Here is a 21,560-nt window from a genome sequence, read left to right as displayed (position 1 = left end):
CTCCCAATGAGAGGATCGTTGGTGATGACCTTGGTGATGATTTCCCCCTCCCGGAGGGAAGTATCCCCGGTAGAATAGCTCCGCCGGAGCCCTAGATTGATTCCACCAAGGTTCCGCCTCGTGGCGCCGGAGTTTCGTCCCGTGAGCTTGCCCACGGTTTTTTCCAGGGTAAAAGCCTTCATATAGCTGAAGATGGACACCGGGGGGCCACCAGGGGGCCTAGGAGACAGGGGAGCGCCCAGTAGGGTTGGGCGCGCCCCCACCCTCCGGGACAGGGTGTGGGCCCCCTGATGTATTTCTTCCCCTCAATAATTCTTATTAATTCCAAAAATAGGTTTCATGGAGTTTCAGGATTTTTGGAGCAGTGCATAATAGGTTTCCAATGTTTGCTCCTTTTCCAGCTAGAATTCCAGCTGCCGGCATTCCCCCTCTTCATGGTAAACCTTGTAAAATAAGAGAGAATAGCCATAAGTATTGAGATATAATGTGTAATAACAACCCATAATGCAATAAATATTGATATAAAAGCATGATGCTAAATGGACATATCAGGGGGGCGCCTTGTGGGTTTCCTCGGCAAGGATCTTGCCGACGTTCGTCGTCTTCTAATCCTCTTCTGATTTGGAGCGTTTCTTTTCTTCACAAAGATCTTCATGCCATGATGGAGGCGCCTCCCGAGTCCAGGTCCCAACGTGGTTGGCGATGTTGGAAAAACTGGGGCTCAAGGGTGGCGCGCTCCGCTGGCGTCGGGTAAGTTGCCCCGGCAAGGTCCTTGCCGGGGCCGCAGGGGTCGCCCCGGCAAGGGTCTTGCCGGGGGAGTCCACCTCGCCCTCTTGTTCTTTGCGTCTCTGTCTTGGCATTTCTTTGGCCAACTTGTGTCTTTGATTTCCTCTCTGCCCTGCTTAAGTGTGGCCGTGGGCACGGCTCTGATTGCCCGTGCACAAATAAGGGGTACAAAAGAGCGCCCCTACTTTGGTACACCGACACGTGCCTTGATACCAGGGTCTATCACCAGGGGTTGTATTCAGCCCGGTGTATATTGAAAAGTCCGGACACCTGTAGGGAGTGTTTGGCGTCGCGAGTTTGGCCTTATATGCATCAGCTCCGAATCATGTCTTTGGTCAATAGTTGGGTTGCCTGGCTCCTGTGCTTACTACCTTACATTCTGCTATATCGGCTAGGGTAGTAAAGGGAGAACTACTGTGATTGTGTCCCGGCTCGTCCGAATGAGCACCTTAGTAGAGAAAGCCGAAAACTGACTGTCATGATGCGGCGAGAGCTGGTCAATCACTTGATGACTCATCAGAATCTTCACGATTCCCTCCGTGTTAAACGAAGGACCGTCCTTCTGGTCACGTATGTAAACGCACCGTATTCGGATAACCGTAGACATACCTGGGGCTATATAGTAGCCCCACCGTCAAACTCCTATGGCTAAGTGAAAGTGTTAAAGCTCTATCGTCCGATTGCCTAGTTCGTGGCACTAACACCTCCTTAACGGACCAAGACGTTGGGTCAAGTGTGATCAAGTGCTTTTCCGAACACCCCCGCATTATACGCGAGGGGGCTGAAGCCGACGACTGCAAACTTTCAGATTGTATATATAAAAAAAAGATAACCGCACAGGAGGCACCAAAAGCAAAAGAGGATAAAAACATAGCCTTAAATATATCATAATATTGTTATTACAATTTTGATACACTTTACTCGAACATAATATTTTTCGAGCACTGACCCTCTATCAAGCAGGTAGCCTCCAGGACGGCCTCAAAATAATGCTCTAGCATATGATGGTCCTCGCCCTTGGGTGGACCTTGCGCTGTAATATCGGTGGCCTTCATCTTCGCCCAATACGTCTTAACGCGGGCAAGGGCCATCCGTGCACCTTCTATGCATGTTGACCGCTTCACAGCATCTGTACACGGTGCCGCATCCACGAGCCACCTCACGAAACCTAAATAACTATTCGGAAGGGGCTCAGTCGGCCACAACCGGACTACGACGTCCTTCATGGCAGCTCCGGACATCTTATGGAGCTCGGCCCATTGGGCCATCTATTCATTCAATAGTGGACGCTTTGCCGTGTCAAATTGCGACCAAAATAGCTTTTCCGTCGCATGTCCTTCTCGCGCGTGGAAAAACTGATTTTCATCGGCAGCACTCTTCGGCAGGTCCATAAAGGCGTCTGGAGAACTCCACAGTTGATTAAGCTGAGCATACTTCGGATCGCCAAACTTAGTTTGCAATAAAAAGGGCTTACTAGCCACGATCTCCCCAGCTTGTCAGAACTCCTCCCAAGCTGCTCTAGACTCAGACCGGGCTTCGTTTGCCTCTTTTAAGGCCTTGACAAGATCGGCCGCTTTGGCTTTGTTATCTTTTTCAAGAACTTGGCATCGGCTAGTGGCATCCTTTAGCTCAAGTGCCATAGTTGATATCCTTGCACTGATGCCGAGCAGTCTGATCGGCCTTTAATTTGGCGGCTACCTTTTTGGCAGCCGCATTACTCATCCTGGCTTGCTCCTTGGCCCGGGCAAGTTCAGCCCGAAGGGTCTCAACAGCGGCAGCACTGTCTGTAGTTATGCATGTACAACTTCTAAGTGCCACACTCATAGCATAATACTAGCATGTACTGAGTGCCCCAGAGATATACCTTGCGCCTCGTCGAGCCTCTTGTTAATAAGCGTGATGTCATCATCCTCTACATCAACTTTCTGCTTCAGATGTGCTACCTCTGTAGCTTGGGCAGTTGCCACGGATGTAACATCCTATGTTTCAATTAGTCAGATCATTTCCTGGGCATATATTTTTGATCCTCTGATCGCCTCCCTTTGGATGTCAACCGGAGTCTCAGGGGTTACTATCTATACACAAGTGCAATTTGCATTTATAATATAATTGAAATTACACTACGTACCTCGAAACCTCTTAGTAGGCTCGTAAAAGCTTCATTCAGTCCACTTTTCGCGGACCGAACTCTTTCAACCACCGTACCCATCAAGGTACGATGTTCCTCTGGGACGGACGCATGTTGCAACATGTCCATCAATGTATCCGCCGCCTCTAGATCCGGAACAGGTTGCGTCGTCCCTTGGACATTGGACAGTCCGGGACTTTTGTTATTCCCTGTAGAGGCCGCACACCCCGGACCCTGGGCGGCCTAAGTATTACCTTCAGCCCCGGTCTTCACTGCCTCTTGCGCCACTCGTTGATCAGGAAAGATCCTCCGGGACGACACCTCAGCATCGTCTGCCTTATCAGGTAGGGAGATCTATGGAGGCGTCTCGCTCACCATCATCTCTGGAAGAAGATCCCCCGAAGAGGAGGACTGCTGAGGAGGGCTGCATGTCAGACTGCAAATATGTGTTTAAAATGTTACCCGTACAGCCAGGAAAGAACGGGATATGTTTAAAACAGCCTGATTCACTTACGATTCGGCTAAGGGCCTATCTTTGCAAAGTGACTGCATGCCAACGTCACCCCCTGACTGGGATACCTTCCCCTGCTTAGAAGTTTTTCTCTTCGAGTCTTCGAAGGCGGTCCTTTTCTTCCCATGAGGAGAAGGGATGTTAGCTTGCCCTTCCCTTCAACCTTCGGAAGTGGAAGTTCCAATCTCCCCGGACAAATTGCCTTGTATGCCTCCAGAATGGAGGCCACCTTGGGCCTATTCGCTCTCCTCCTCATCTTCCCCCGCCGGCACTTGATATGGTGCCGGAGCCAGCATCCTTGTTAACACCAGATTGGCAGAATCTTCGGGAAGTGGAGCCGAACACCTAATTCTCTCCGCCTTCTTTAGCCAGCCCTGGCCGAGTAGAGTTTTATTAGTACATTGTTATGAGTAATTTGACTAAACTGTGTTCGGAGTCAAGAGCTTACCGGAGTATCCGTGTGATTGCAGTCAAAGCCGAGGTCTTCTGTAGTATCCGGCCACTGTTTTCGTGCGCCAAAGAATAAATTCCACATTCCTCTGAGCATTGTGCCGGAGAAGTGCTGAAGGGTCCGTGGACCTTCCAGATTGAACTCCCACATACGAAGAGGACGCCGCTGGCACGGAAGGATCCGGCGGATTACCATTACTTGGATTACATTGGTGAGACCGGTGCTCTTTTTAATGAGGCTATGAATGCGACTTTGCAATGTCTGCACTTCGTCAATGGATCACCAGTCCAACCCCTTGTTAATCCACGATGCAAGCTGTAAAGGAGGGCCAGATCGAAACGCAAGTGTAGCAGCCCACTTTTTTCCATGCGGTTCGGTAATGTAAAACCACTCCCGTTGCCATAAATCAGAAGATTCTGTGAAAGAGCCCTTTGGCCTAGGAGAGGTGGTAAGTTTGCTTACTAAAGCACCTCCGCACTCCGCTTGTTTCCCGTCGATTATCTTTGGTTTCACAATAAAGGTCTTAAACCATAAGCCGAAGTGTGGGGAAATCCGGAGGAAGGCCTCGCACATGATGATGAACGCCGAGATGTGAAGGAAGGAGTCTAGAGCTAGATCATGGAAATCTAGCCCATAATAATACATGAGCCCTCGAACAAAGGGATGAAGAGCATACCCAAGCCCTCAAAGGAAGTGAGAGATAAACACGGCTCTCTCATTGGATCTGGGAGTAGGGATAACCTGCCCTTGAGCAGGAAGCCTGTGGATGATTTCCACAGTCAAGTATCTTGCCTCCCTAAGCTTTGAGATATCTTCCTCTGTGACAGAAGAGGCCATCCACCAGCCTTGAAGGTTGGGTCCAGACATGGCTGGAAGCTCGAAGCAACTGGATTGACCCTTGGGTGTTGGAACTTGAGGTGGGGGATGGAGAAAAGAACTAGCGTGGACGAAAAAGGACAGGCCTTAGCCCCTTTATAAAGGCGACGAACATCAAATATCCCCTCCGTGGCCTTAAAACATGCCTATTCCCAAGGAATCATGCCAATAGAACGGTTGGGTTACCCACGCCCGTGTTGATGAAAATCCCTCAATAAGGGGACATGATCTCTGCTTTGATAAGGTGTGCCAATAAAAACCGCCTCTCAAAACATGGAGTGGCAGACTAGAAAACGATTCAAAATAATGGCCGAGTGATGACGTAATGTCGGGCTACCAAAATTGTCAGTAGATTGGACTCGTGAAAATACCGTACTCTCTACGGCTTTGTGTGGGATTTGTTTTGTAGAGCCGGACATGATTCTTGTGTTCGGAATTTACTTTGGAATATTCGGAGAAGGAACCTGCCTTGCAATGCCGAAGACAATCTGCGCGCCGGACTCATCGTCATTGAAGCCTGGTTCAGGGGCTACTAAGGGAGTCCTGGATTAAGGGGTCCTCGGACAGCCGCACTATATACTTTGGCCGGATAGTTGGGCTATGAAGATACATGATAGAAGACTTTGTCCCATGTCCGGATGGGACTCTCCTTGGCGACGAAGGCAAGCTTGGCGATTCAGATATGTAGATTCCCTTCTCTGTAACCGACTTTGTGTAACCCTAGCCCCCTCCGGTGTCTATATAAACCGGAGGGTTTAGTCCGTAGGACAACAATCATAATCTCATAGGCTAGACTACTAGGGTTTAGCCATTACGATCTTGTGGTAGATCAACTCTTGTAATACTCATATTCATCAAGATCAATCAAGCAGGAAGTAGGGTGCTACCTCCATAGAGAGGGCCCGAACCTGGGTAAACATTGTGTCCCCCGCCTCCTATTACCATTAGCTTTAGATGCACAGTTCGGGACCCCCTACTCGAGATCCTCCGGTTTTGACACCAACAGCAGGTGCTTACGTGGGCCACCCGGGCGCGTGCCGCTCAGTCTCTGACATCCGAAAAACTTTCGGCTGATACATACAATACAGAGTGCCCATACTTATTCCCGTGTGGTGGTCAGTGCGAAAAGGCCGGAGGCCTACTTGGATCACATATCCAAATCATTAATGTCTTGGGAGCGCCCGGTGATGATCAATGATCCATGCTATGTGGTCCCGTCGCCCCGTCTCACGGACTTATGGCAAGGGCTAAGAATGCCCGACCTTGCCGCCTAGAAAACTCGCGGGTACCCTCCAAGTGAACCCAACTTCACACCACTCGTCACATTTCTCTTGCGGTTAACCCTTGGGGCTGACCCGACTTCATCATGGTGCTGTAGTAAAGTCAAACTAACCATGTGTCTAAAACATCAGAGGGGAATCTGAGGAATCACCCTCGATGGATTCCATTTGATGTAACCGTCAAGGTGAACTAAGGAGGAATCACCCTGGATGGTTCGCACTTGATGGGTTGCACGACAGAGTCATTATCAGGAGTGGTGAAGGAGGAATCACCGTCGAAGACCATGACCAATTAACTATACTATAGAGATCTCATCATAAGTGCTATACAAGGTATCACCCTCGGCACTTGATAGTAGCTCTGCAGAGTCATACAACTAAAGGGGGTGAGGTGACATGTCGGGCCCTGGACGTCGATCACGTTGATCGAGTCGTGTGGTAATCCTGTGGGGGCACTAGGGACAAGGTGAGGGGCCACTAATGGATCACTAACCAACCTATACCAAACATATAGGATAAGCAGGTAAGGTAGCAATTGCAGGTTACAAAATTAGGCTATGCATCAGAATAGGATCATACAAAAGCAGTAGCAGTTCTAATGCAAGCATAAGAGAGAAGGGAAACAGGCGATATCGGAAATATCAAGGAGGTTTGCTTGCCTATAAGCTTTGCTGATTTAACACCCCTTTATTAAAGCATGTTTTAATTTCGCAGAAGAAGAATGCCCCTGCATCGGTCCGAAGATTCCCCGGGTGCGCTGAAACACAGCTCCATTCCTAAGTCTTCGGCACAAGCCGGAGCTCCCCTGAACACGCGCAACCAGCGTGCCTCTGGCGGATTCCGATGATGTTTCGGTCACCAACTCTGAAGTCGAGAGCATAATGAATCATCGGCGCCAGAGGGAAACTTTACATCATACTGCCTTTGCCGATCAGGATTTTAGTGCCTTTAATTTGGTGGATGCGTACCTTGGAGCCGCCCAGACAGGTATTGAAGGGATCGCCGGCCTTTTTGCCACCAAAGTACGGGTATGTAACTAAACTTGCTTGAAAGCATATCATGTTCTGTAACCAACTAGCCCGCAAGCCTTAATTTGGGTGGGCTGACTGAGTTAAGGATTTCTAATGATATGGTTTTTGTAGGCCACAAGAGAGCAGAGCAAAAAGTTGTCCGAGGACCTTGAGGTAAGTCGGATACAGTTGGGCAAAACTAAGGCCAAACTGGATGCAGCTCGAAAGGCCAGTAGCGGATTGTCTGTAAGTGGAAAAAACTGTTTCACAATGCATAGAAAGGTATACAGTGTCTCCAATGTATTAACACCTTTTCTCCATACAGGCGTGGGAGCTGTAAGTGAGTTGCAGAAGGAGCTGGAGGCTAGTAAACGGGTGCTGACGCGAAGTCATGAGGAGAAGAATGAGCTCAAGGCAGAAAATTAGTGGAAAGCTGAGGAGATTAAGAGTTTGAAAACTCAGCTGGCACAAGCTTTGGAGGAAAACCAGAAAGTGAGAGGTGGCATATTTGGTAAGCGTTGATCTTACCATTTTGTTGGAAAGTATCATTGATGTGTTAATGATGATGTGCCACACCTGCTTGTTAGGTCTCCTGACTGGGCGGCCCGAGGAGGAAGCAAGCACTTATGACGGGAACCTTTTAAAGGAGCTGTCGAAGACTTACAAGAGGGCCCGGAAATCCATGAAGAGCATGGATAAGGGATTATGGCCGTCAGATGCGCCGCCAGAGAGTATGGCCAAACTAGCCTGACACTTTGTGGGAGCTCGGGAAAGGTTTGAATTATGGAAGATCTCGTCTTGCCAAGAAGGAGCACGCGAGGCGTGGGCTATGGTAAAGCCCGTTTCACCAAGCTAGACCTGGAGCATATGGCTCGGGTTGGTCCCGTGGGCCGTGATGCCTAAGAGATACCTTTGAGCTTGGTGTATGATGATGTTATGCCATCCGCTCGCTATTCTCAAAAGGATTGTGCTTTAGATCAATTGATAGACAATGTTGACCAAGAGTAGTTTTGTCAATTCTATGTATCTATGTATACTTTACGTTGACCAAGCTTAATCTGTGTTCTTATTTTTAAAAGAATGTTCTCTTAACCGGCCATCGGCTTCTACCTCCTCGATCAGTGATCGGGAAGTGTTCTGTACTACATGCCTTGGGAAACAAGGCAACACTTCGGGAACCAGGCAATCCGGCCATCTGGCTCGAACAGACGAAGCATGTGTGGAGACTTATATTATACTACTTTTTGACGTAAGAAACATCTTCTAATGAAAATAGTTCCTCCAAAGGTTCCTTTCTTCTGGTAAAATTACAGTCTGGATATGTGAGATCTACGTTGACCAATGGTTGTGAGAAAACCCTGGTAATAAGCGCGAGGCTATATTCTCTTCCCTTAGGCCGACTTATTGTATTCTGTAAGAACGCTAGCTTTTGGCTTCACCCATCTGAGGTACGGTCCCGGATGACCCGGTAGTAACAGTCGCAGAGGTGCTCCCTTTACTCCCAAGCCAAACAATCGGGAATGTAGGGGTAAGCACAGGAGCCAGGCAACCCAGCTTGGCAAAGATCTTGTGTCAAATAAATGCATATTTTGGCTTGAAAGGTGTGAGAAGGCTGTAATCAAAACGAATGTGATTTATATTGATTATACTATTCGGCTCCTCTAAGGGAGCCCCCATGCAAAGCTGGGTGTCACATTCAATGTTGTATATGGTATCAGCTTTGTATGGTTCGGTTTATCCAAACACATGTCGTATAAAAATTACTAGAAAAAAGGATGAAGAGGTGAGGATGTATGCGTGTGGCAATGCCGAACTCAGGCGTAAAAGCGCCGCAGTCGGGCTGTGTTCCACAGGTTCGGTTCGAGGCAATCATCAGACGGGTGGTGAAGGCGATATTCTCCTCGTGTAAGTACTTCATCAATGATGTATGGGCCCTCCCATTTGGGCGAGAGTTTATTCTTCTGCTTTTCGAGGAGACGGAGGATGAGGTCGCCCACATTGTATGTCTTCAACCGGACTTCGCAGCTCTGGTAGCACTGTGCTTGCTGCTGATAAAGCGCGGATTGAGCTCGAGCTATATCTTGTTCTCCTTCAAGGGCGTCCAAGTCATCCTGCCGATCTAGCTCGGTTTCCTTTTCTTTTAAACCCTCGTTATAATTCCACAATACTTTACCTCTGGGCCGAGGAGGCGGTGCTTCCGCTTCAGCGGAGGCCCTCCGCTTTGATCTCCTGTTAGGGGCCGAAGTTGGAGCGGTCTGTGCTCCTCCCAAGACGGTATGATGCATAGTACGACAACCCTTGGGAGAAGATGTCAGCATGTGGGGAATAGAGCGAAATGAGCGCCCTGTTCAGGAGAGGGTCTTCTTTTCACTTACCGTGGAAGAGGGAAGAGCCCCGGGGTGATCGGCTATCACAGCGACCTTGACGCCATCAAGGCTCTCCTGATAAAATACGCCGTCTTAGAAATCAATCAACATCTCTGGGTCGTCATGATACCCCGGATCGTCGTCACAGGAATGGTCCTCCAGTTGAGGAGGAGGGCAATTAATGGACACATCTTGACGCCTCCAACCCTTTTCAAATACAACCAGTCAGAGTTCAGGCCTAATCCGTGAGCTTAAGGCAGTGCATTGTGGCTTACCCATTTCACCCATTGTATCCGGAGCAACCTTCCTGAACACTCATTCGAACAAAATTTGCCTCCTCTTCCTTGAAGAGATCGGCCAATATATTAGCCGAGCTGCTTTATTATCTGGCCCTTGTTGCTGGTAGCGGGTTATGTCATTAGTCTCGTTGTAGCACCACAAAGGATGGCCCCTTTGCTAGAGGGGTTGCACGCATCGGGTAATGGCGATGGCCAATACTTCGATCATGGTTAGCTTACTGCTAGTTAGCAATCTGATCTTGGCCGCCAATGAACGCACCTCTTCGCTGTCCTATTGGGAAGGGCCTCTGGGTCGCCAGTTGAACCGCTTTATAGGCGGGTCGTTTGAGTATTCGGGCAACCCTTGCCAAATTGGATCGGTGAGGGGAACGTCTTCAATATAAACCACTCCAAGGTCCATCCTTTGGGGTCATTTCGTGGGGTTCCAATTGGGTACCCTCTCCCAGCTATCCTCCATACTTCAGCGCCGCCCACCTCGAATATGGATCCTTCTCGGACGAGAGGGGCAAGACAGAAATACTTCCTCCACAAATCAAAGTGGGCCTTGCAACTCAAGAATGTCTTGCACAGGGCTATGAAGCCAGATATATGCAATATGGACCCTGGGGTGAGGTTGTGGAGCTGGACCCATAGAACCCCAGCAAACCACGTAAAAAGGGATGGATAGGAAATCCCAAACCTCTTAGAAGGAAGGGCATGAGACATACCTTCTCCTCCTTACTCGGAGCGGGGGAGTTCTTGGCGAGGGTGCAGCCATCCATGGAGATGAGACCGGCATGGACGGGAACCAAATCTTCTGGTGGGAGGAAACATTGCGTTTGCAAGCGCCTCAGCTGAGGTTATGAAACTAAACAGCTCCACGAATCGCCTGGGAGTGGACCGTGCAGGCGCGAGGATGAACCTGGGAGGTCAGCCATGGCACCGGGGAATTTCTTCGATATTGTTCCTTATGAAAGGGGGAGGTAAACTGTCCCGCACAGCTTTGGATCTATAAATGGGCATCTTACCTTGAAGCTGGAAGGACGTGCTTGTGGAAAATTGGCATCGGGACACACACCTTCTAAAAAGGTGCACGAAGCTCTTGCCTCGAGGAATGGCATTAAACTCTGATGGTCCCACCTCGATCCTGAGATATCTTTGGAGCCCAGATTCTTGAAATTGTTCGGGCCCGAGCACATTAGTTCTGGTTCCGGATAGGGTTCGATGAGATTAATATGGATCCAGACTGAATAGGAGAATGAAGGAACTCGTCTCGCCAGCCGATGATATGAAGATTCCAGCGGACAATCCCCAGCGTTGGATGCAAGTTCGGGGGCTACTGAGGGAGTCATGGGCTAAGGGGTCCTTAGGGCGTCGTCCCATCGAATATGGGCTGGACTGGGGAAGCCATACAATGACAGGAGATTTATGAAGCCGTGGTGTGCCCTCCAAGTCAAGGATTGGCAGGATCTCTTTCTCCCTTATTGTAATCCATCTCCGGTACCCCTAACCCTATCGGTGTCTATATAAACCGAGGGTTGTAGTCTTTAGGGCTAGAGCTATATTCATCACTTCATCACCTTAGGGTTTAGCTCATGCTGATCTCGAGGTAGATCTACTATGTAAACCATACTACACATCTAATATAATCAAGCAGGACATAGGGTATTACCTCTTCGAGAGGGCCCGAACCTGGGTAAACACTGTGTTCGTCGTCCCTTGTTCTCCATCGATCCCAGATCCACAGCTCGGGACCCCTACCCCGAGGTCTGCCGGTTTTGACACCGACACTCCCCAAACTCAAAACTCCTGCAGTCACAGATGCTACTTCTGAGGAACAACTTTTTGAATCCTAACCTTCTGGCATGAAAGGTATGGCCAAAATTAATTTTTCTAAATTAGTTATTTGCTCATTGAGAACTTCCCTCCTTGCAGGATTTTTTGACGCTTGAGAAGATAACTCAGTCAACCTTCTTGAGAATGAGAAGAATGCCATCTGTTCATCCAAATCTTCCAGGTTTGTGACTTCTTCATGAACTTGATGTGATTTCTTTTCTTTAGGTCGCCATCTATCCATGAAATACTTTTCTGCTACCTCATCAATGTTCAATGTTTGCATGACTTTGAGTGCATGAGAGCATAGTATGCCTTCCTTTTCAAATTTTCCACATATGCATGTGAAAGTTTCAGAGTCTCTGTCCACCATGACTATGAAAGTTCTGGGGTTATAGTCAAATAGTGCTTGAGTTGGTGACTTGAACACCTCATACTGCTTGTTTCTTTCAACTTGGACCATGTGAAACTTAGTTGAATTCATTAACTCTTGATGAAATTTGTAGAAAATACCCATGTTATACAGTCTTGGTGCCTGCTTTTCCAATGCCTAGTCGCTCCACATAGTTGGAGCAGTTCTTCTAGTTATCATACTCTGTCAATGCTTTGCGATATTCTATCATACTCTGTCATGAAAGCAATCACACTGTGACTTGAACCTACATTTGCTTTGGATATAGCATTTGTGCCTTCGCTTCTGGTACAAATCTCTTCCTGTTTTTCCATATAATTCCAAAGTACTTGATATCCTGAACATTATGTTGTTAAATCATTTCTGGCCATAGTTGCTCAAATTCTTGCACTGTTTGGGAGTTTAGGATTATGTCATGAAACTGAGCGTTCAAGTGTTGGTTCTTTCCAAATGTCTTTCTAGCTTTGTTCTAAGCTTTTGTGAGAATGTGGAACAAATAATTCCTATGCTTGCAATTTGAAAAGCATTTAGGCACTGCTTTTTTCATAGCGGCATCTTGATCCATTTTGACAGATTTAGGACCTTTCCCTCCCATGCATTTCAGAAATATGTTTAATAGCCACTCTAATGTTTAATTCTTCTCATCTTGAATGAAACCACATGCAAAAAGGCAGTTGTCTCCATGAACATTTACTCCCACAAATGGAGCAAACTTCAGATGGTATTTTTTGGTCTTGTAGGTTGTGTAGAAACCGAGCAGATCACCATACTAATGATAATTCCTTATTCCAGTGCCATCTGCCCAAAATATATGCATCACATTCTTCTATGGAACCATTTTGAATGAGTAGAAAAACAATGAATCTTTTGACTTTTTCTGTGATGCGGCTTGAACTACGTCGGTATTTCCCCCGAGAGGAAGGGATGATGCAGCACAACTGTGGTAGGTATTTCCCTTAGTGATGAGACCAAAGGTTATCAAAACTGTAGGAGATCCACGCAACACTACGTGAACGGCACCTGCACACAAAGAACAAATACTTGCAATCCGACGTAAAAGAGGGGTTGTCACTCCCTCCCGGGTAAAAAGATAGATAAAATTTAAGTAAATTGGATAAATAGATCTCGCGGGAACGCAAGATAAAATAAATAACAATAAATTGCAGCAAGGTATTTTTTGGTTTTTGGATTAATAGATCTGAAAATAAAAGCGAATAAAAATAGGTCTCGAAGGAAATATGATAAAGAAGAGACCCGGGGGCCATAGATTTCACTAGTGGCTTCTCTCGAGAAAAATAGCATATGGTGGGTAAACAAATTACTGTTGGGAAATTGATAGAACTCCAAATAATTATGACAATATCCAGGCAATGATCATTATATAGGCATCACGTCCAATATTAGTAGACCGACTCCTTCCTGCATCTACTACTATTACTCCACACATAGACCGCTATCCAGCATGCATCTAGTGTATTAGTTTCATGGAAAAACAGAGTAATGCAATAAGAACGATGAAATGATGTGGACAAGATCTATTCATGTAGGAATAGACCCCATCTTGTTATCCTTAATAACAATGATAAATACGTGTCATTTCCCCTTCTGTCATTGGGATTGAGCACTGTAAGATCAAAACCCATCACAAAGCACCGCTTCCCATGGCAAGAAAAATCGATCTAGCCGGCCTAACTAAACCAAATATTCGAAGAAGAAATACGAGCTATAAGTAATCATGCATATAAGAGATCAAAAGACTCAATTAAGTTTCATGGATAAAAACATAGATCTGATCATAAACTCAAAGTTCATCGGATCCCAACAAAAACACCAAAAAAAGAGTTACATCAAATAGATCTCCAAGAGACCATTGTATTGAGAATCTAAAGAGAGAGAGAGAGAGAGAGAGAGAGAGAGAGAGAGAGAGAGGAAGCCATCTAGCTACTAACTGCGGACCTATAGGTCTACAATGAACTACTCACGCATCATCAGAGAGGCACCAATGCGGATAATGAACCCCTCCGTGATGGTGTCTAGATTGGATCTATGGTTTCTGGAACTTGTGGCGGCTAGAATTGTGTTTCGTCGACTCCCCTAGGTTTTTTGGAAAATAGGGGTATTTATAAAGCAAACATGCAGTGCGGGAGGCCACCGAGGTGGGCAAAACCCACCAGGGCGCGCCTGGGCCCCCAGGCGCACCCAGGTGGGTTGTGCTCCCCTCGGAGCCCCCCTTTGGTACTTCCTTGGCCCATCATGTGTCTTCTGGTCCAGCAAAAATCACCAAAAAGTTCTGTTGCATTTGGACTCTGTTTGGTATTGATTTTCTACGAAGTAAAAAACAAGCCAAAAACAGCAACTGTCACTCGGCACTATGTCAATAGGTTAGTCCCAAAAAATGATATAAAGTTGCTATAAAATGATTGTAAAACATCCAAGAATGATAATATATCAGCATGGAACAATCAAAAATTATAGATACGTTGGAGACGTATCAGCATCCCCAAGCTTAATTCCTGCTCATCCTCGAGTAGGTAAATGATAAAAACAGAATTTTTGATGTGGAATGCTGCCTAACATGGTCATCACATGTTCTTTTCTTTGTAGCATGGACATTTGGACTTTTACATGATTCAAAGCAATAGTCTAGTTTTGATATGAAGATTTCAATACTCAAGCATATCAACAAGCAACCATGTCTTTCAAAATATCAACAGTAAAGCAAGTTATCCCTAGCCCATTATGCTCAATCATTGATCCATTCATGAAACACACTCGCATATTAGCTACACCCAATGCATATAAAAATAACAATTGCATAAAGTAAATATAAAGGCCCTTCTTAGAGGGAAGTTGGGATTTGTAGAGATGCCAGAGCTCAAAGCAAAAAAAGGTAGAGATAAAAATATTTTGGGTGGCATGCTTTTCTTGTCAAATAAAATGATCGAGTAGTTCCCAATACTTTCCATGCTAGATATATCATAGGCGGTTCCCAAATAGAAAATAAAGTTTATTCCTTTTTACACCATACTTTCACATTCCACGGCTAACCGAATCCATAGTTGCCGTCCATACCAACACTTTCCAAGGAATTTATTATTTGACAACATAAAGTAAATTCATTTTTCATTTCGGGACTGGGCATCTCTAATACATTTGCCATACTCTCGTGCAATGACAAGTGAATAAACACTCATCTTGAGAATAACACATCTAGCATGGAAAAATATCAGCCACCCCCTACCGTTTCATGAGAGGTACGAGCACACAGAAAGGAAATTTATTTTGAAAATTAGAGATGGCACATACAAATTTTCTTAGAACGGCAAAAAATACAGTGTATAGGTAGGTATAGTGGACTCATATGACAAAACTAGTTTAAGGATTTTGGATTCACAAGTAGTGATCATACTTAGTGCAAATGAAGGCTAGCAAATGATTAAGAAGCATCTAACCAAGAATCAGGAAATCTCATAAACAAGCATTAAGAATAACTAACACCGAATAATGCACCATAACTAGGATGTAATTTCATTGCATAACTATTGACTTTCGTGCTTGCATAGGGAATCACAAACCTTAACATCAATATTCTTACTAAAGCTTAATTACTCAACATGGCTCACATATTATATCATCATATCACAAAACTATTACAAGGAATAAAGTTTATTTTATCCAATGATTTGCATGAAAGTTTTTATTATATCCCTCTTGAATATCTATCACTTTGGGACTAATTTCATATGTTGCTTTTGATAGCTCAAACAAATTGTGACGCCCCCGATTCAATCATACACCAATCATGCACGCAAACGTGTATGATCAAGATGAGAGACTCACGAGAAGATATCACAACACAACTCTAAAAGTAAAATAAGTCATACAAGCATCATATTACAAGGCAGGGGCCTCGAGGGCTCGAATACAAGTGCTCGAACATAAATGAGTCAGCGGAAGCAACCATATCTGAGTATAGACATAAGTTAAACAAGTTGCCATAAGATGGCTAGCACAAACTGGGATACAGATCAAAAGAGGCGCATGCCTCCTGCCTAGGATCCTCCTAAACTACTCATGATCGTCGGTGGCCTAAACATAGTAGTAGGCACCCTCCATGCAGTAGGGGTCGTTGTCGGCATCCTGGACTTGGGCGTATCCAGTCCTGCCTACTTGTGGCCCACCACGTGGCTTCATCCACGGCCTGGTACGACCCAGCTTCAACACCAACACAGCAAGACCCTCGCGAGCCGAGCCTCATGAGGCGGACGATGCCAAGACCCCTGAAGGGGTTGGCCTCCTCAGGAGGGCTCCAGAGGGGCGGAGAGATCTATGCAGCTACCTTACGAGGCATAGCTAACGTGAGCCATGACGACCAAGGCCAGGCGTGCGCCAGGCGGGTGCAGGGCGTAGGTTTCCTCTTCGGTGCAAGCGAGGCAAGCCACAGGCGCGGAGTCCTGAGGAATTAACCAAAGGTTTCCATTCTGGCGCAACAAGAGCAAGACCGCCAGGACGGCAGGACGGAGGTCATCACCGAGCCCACCGCAGCGTCACGACCAGAGGCTTTTCGCACGCGAAGACTACTTTTGTCAGGATAGACTGTACTACTTGTCCCCTTTCAAATCCCGCCGTTGTGGAATCCCTTCCCGCTCATATTTGGGAAGAGGACCAAGGCCACTATATATAGGACTTAGCCACCACCATAGTGGAGAGAGATCGATTCCACCCCGAGCACTACACCAGCTCAAGAACACCTCACCTCCTGAGGCTTGTTCATCCTTTGTACTAATTCATCCATAGCCCCACGAGGCAATCCACCACACCACACTAGATTAGGGTATTACACCACAATGGTGGCCTGAACCAGTACAAATCTCTGTGTCTTTGTGTCTCTGTGAGCTCTACGCGCTAGGCTAGGGAGGATCGTGAGTAGGCAGGCTGTGCAGGTTGAGATCTCCGCACACACCCCAGAGTTCGAACCTCTCAAGGGTTGTCGGATCCCGAAATCCGACATTTGGCGTGCCAGGTAGGGGTGCGTCGGATCCTCTCTTTCGTCGTTCGATCCATCTCCGCTCCAACATCTCCATGGCCGACGCGCGCAGGGCTCGCGCCGAGCGTCGGACTGCGGTCGCCGCCCGCGTCGCTCAGACGGCTCCGGTGGGTGACGGCTGCGCCCGTCGCGCACCTTCTCCAGTGGCCAACGCCGCCACGGGCCCTGTCGGCCACGAGCAGCAAGCTTCATGGCTGCACTCGCCGGTGCGCCGTGATGGTCGCACCGCTACTCCTTCCCTAACTCCAGCAGCTTCATCATCCCACGCGCGCCGCGGCCAGGTGGACGCGCAGGCCGCGCTACTCACGGCACATGAGCTTCTTCGCTACTGTCCCGTGGGTGATCTCTACGAGGAGCGGCTCGAGCGTATCACCGAGCTCATCAGCATCGCGCACGGGGGCTCCGACGGGCCGGCTCGCTCGCTGCCTCAGCACCCACTGCATCGGGTGACGTCATGCATGGGGCTCCTCCTCCGCCTCTGGCCCGGGGCGCCATCGTCGAGCAAAGGCGTATGGATCCACGACGCAACCCGCTCTGCCAGGTGGTTCAACGTCCCCAAGGAGAAGCGCGCGTGCTTCCAGCACCCCAGCACCAGGCTCGCTAGCCGCCACAGGAGGTGGCGGTGCGCGTGCACTAGGAACACGTTCCACCCCCTCGACGACCTCCAATGGCCACGGCAGGATGCCGTGCATTCACTGCAGAGCACCGCAACATCGTTTGGCTGAGCCAGTTCAAGCCTGACCTGCCTCCATGCTACGACGGCATCGCAGACCCCGCCGAGTTCCTACAACTCTACGAGCTGAGCATCGAGGCGACCAACGGTGACGAGAAGATCATGTCAAATTGGTTCCCGATGGCCCTCAAGGATGGCGCGCATTCTTGGCTCCTGAACCTGTCCGAGGGGTCGGTTTATTCCGGGGAGGAGATGCGCATCCACTTCATCGCCAACTTCCAGGGCACTCGCGACCGTCCGCCGGCCGCAGGCAACCTGCGCCGTGTCAAGCAGCAGCCTGGGAGACCCTGCATAAGTATATCCAGCACTTCAACAACGTCTGCCTCAAGATTCCCAATGTGTCTGACGAGGCCATCATCTCCGCTTTCACTGATGGCGTCCGCGACGTCAAGATGAAGGAGGAGCTCTCCATCCATGAGGACCCCTACACTGCTCTGGAGATGTTCAATATGTTGAACAAGTGTGCGAGGGCTGAGCAGGGATGCCTCTCCCTCCTCGAGCTCCCTAATGCTGATCCAGAAGACAAGAAGACTAAGACCAAGGACATGAAGCGTAAGGGGCCAGCCGTGCTTGCGGCAAAGCTAGAGACCAAGCGCGGCCGCGACCACCCCGAGTCATCCAAGGGCAAGCGGCCATTCTGCGCCTTCCACAATGTCCCACAACACCAGTGACTGCCAGGAGCTCAGGGCTCTCCACGACGGCTGCCTCGGTCGACGCCTCGAGCGCAACGATCGGGGCTATGGTCGCGAAGGTGGCCGAGGTGGAGGACGCTGGGATGGATGTGACCGCCGTCAGGAGTGGCGCGACCAGCCTCGTGGGGACCGCTAGCAGGACCAACCTCGCGAGGGCAACTGGAGGGAGCAGCCTCATGAGGACCGCCCTCAGGGTAATGCAGCCTTGCCTCCTCTGCCTCCACCGCCAAGAAGGAACGAAGATCACCATCAAGACGAGGGTGCTAGGGGCTTCCAGGAGCCGTGGGCCATCGCCTGCATCTTGGACGGCTCACAGGCCCCAGCTTCCCACCGTGTCTTCAAGCAGTTTGCACGTGAGGTCAATGCGGCGCTCCCCAAGCTTGTGGCAACTCGCCCCCTCAAGTGGTCCAAGTGCGCCATCACCTTCGACTCCACAGAACGGCTCAAGTGCAAGGCCACCGCTGGCGCGCTTCCCATGCTCTTCTCCCCCGTCATCAGCAACGTGACCGTCACCAAGACTCTCATTAATGGCGGAGCAGGGCTCAACGTTCTCTACGTCCAGACGTTCGACAGGCTCCAGGTGCCATACTACCAGCTGCACCCCACCAAGCCATTCTCAGGAGTGACCGACGAATCAACACACCCGATCAGGCAGGTTCGCCTCCCAGTCACCTTCGGCAAGCGCAACAACTACCGCACCGAGCTCATCGACATCGACGTCGCCGACATCCGCCTGCCCTACAACGCCATCCTAGGGTACCCAGTACTGTCCAAGTTCATGGTGGCCACACACCACGGCTATATCATCCTCAAGATGCCAGGAAGCGACGACATCATCACGGTCGCCTGTCAAGAGAAGGATGTGGTGTGCTCCCTCGAGCGTCTTTCCAGGCTACAACAGTTGGAAACCGGCAAGATGAAGACGACGCCCTCCCTCCTAAGGTTGCCCCCAAGACAAAGAAGCTACAGCCGGGCTAGGGGTCTCGTGAGGGAGCATCACTCGAGTACGCAGTGCCGAGCCTTGAATCCCCGGACGAGACACCTTCACCCATCGCATAGGAAGGCGCACTGCTACGTCTTGAGCTTGCGTTGGTTTTCCTTGAAGACGAAAGGGTGATGCAGCAATAGTAGCATAAGTATTTCCCTAAGTTTTTGAGAACCAGGGTATTAATCAAGTAGGAGGCTCCTCAAAAGTCCCACGCACCTACACAAACAAACAAAGAACTCGCAACCAACGCAATAAAGGGGTTGTCAATCCCTTCACGGCCACTTGCGAAAGTGAGATCTGATAGAGATAGTATGATAAGATAAATATATTTTTGGTATTTTATAAGATAGATGCAAAAAGTAAAGATGCAAATAAAAGTATATTGGAAGCAAATATGATAAGAGATAGACTCGGGGGCCATAGGTTTCACTAGTGGCTTCTCTCAAGATAGCATAAGTATTACGGTGGGTGAACAAATTACTGTCGAGTAATTGATAGAAAAGCGAATAATTATGAGATTATCTAGACATGATCATGTATATAGGCATCACGTCCGCAACAAGTAGACCGACTCCTGCCTGCATCTACTACTATTACTCCACACATCGACCGACTCTTGCCTGCATCTAGAGTATTAAGTTCATAAGAACAGAGTAACGCATTAAGCAAGATGACATCATGTAGAGGGATAAACTCATGCAATATGATATAAACCCCATCTTTTTATCCTCGATGGCAACAATACAATACGTGCCTTGCAACCCTTTCTGTCACTGGGTAAGGACAGCACAAGATTGAACCCAAAGCTAAGCTCTTCACCCATGGCAAGAAAGATCAATCTAGTAGGCCAAACCAAACTGATAATTCAAAGAGACTTGCAAAGATAACTCAATCATACATAAAATAATTCCGTGGAGATCAAATATTTCTCATAGATAAACTTGATCATAAACCCACAATTCATCGGATCTCGACAAACAAACCACAAAAAGAGTTTACATAGAATAGATCTCCACAAGAGAGGGGAGAACATTGTATTAAGATCGAAAAAGAGAGAAGAAGCCATCTAGCTAATAGATATGGACCCGAAGGTCTGTGGTAAACTACTCACAACTCATCGGAGGGGCTATGGTGTTGATGTAGAAGCCCTCCGTGGTCGATTCCCCCTCTGGCAGAGCACCGGCGAAGGCTCCAAGATGGTATCTCGCGGATACAGAAGGTTACGGCGGTGGAAATTGTGTTTCGTTGGCTTCCTGGATGTTTTCGGGGTACATAGGCTTATATAGGAGGAAGAAGTACGTCGGTGGCCGCCCGAGGGGCCCACGAGACAGGGGGCGCGCCCTATAGGGGGGGCGCCCTACCCTCTCGTGGCCGCCTCGGGTGCTTCTTGACTTGCACTCCAAGTCCTCTGGATCACGTTCGTTCCAAAAATCACGCCCCCGAAGGTTTCATTCTGTTTGGACTCCGTTTGATATTCCTTTTCTTCGAAATACTGAAATAGGCAAAAAAAACAGTAATACGGGCTGGGCCTCCGGTTAGTAGGTTAGTCCCAAAAATGATATAAATGTGTAAAATAAAGCCCATAAACATTCGAAAGGGGTAATATAATAGCATGGAACAATAAAAAATTATAGATACGTTGGAGACGTATCAAGCATCCCCAAGCTTAATTCCTGCTCGTCCTCGAGTAGGTAAATGATAAAAAGGAAATTTTTGATGTGGAATGCTACCTAGCATAATTCTCAATGTAATTTTCTTTATTGTGGCATGAAAGTTCAGATCCAAATGATTCAAAATAAAAGTTCATATTGATAAAACAAATAGTAACACTTCAAGCATACTAATCAAAGTAATCATGTCTTCTCAAAATAACATGGCTAACGGAAGTTCATCCCTACAAAATCATATAGTTAGGCTATGCTTGATTTTCGTCACACAAAGATGTTCCCAACTTCTATACCCCCGATGACAAGCCAAGCAATTGTTTCATACTTAAATAATCTCAAACTTTTTCAACCTTCACGCAATGCATGAGCGTGAGCCATGGATATAACACTATGGGTGGAATAGAATATGATGATTGGGATTGTGTGGAGAAGACAAAAAAGAGAAAGTCTCACATTGACGAGGATAATCAACGGGCTATGGAGATGCCCATCAATTGATGTC

This window comes from Triticum dicoccoides, chromosome 6B, assembly GCF_002162155.2.
Source record: "Triticum dicoccoides isolate Atlit2015 ecotype Zavitan chromosome 6B, WEW_v2.0, whole genome shotgun sequence".
Taxonomy (NCBI): domain Eukaryota; kingdom Viridiplantae; phylum Streptophyta; class Magnoliopsida; order Poales; family Poaceae; genus Triticum; species Triticum dicoccoides.
This window is presented reverse-complemented; position numbering follows the sequence as displayed.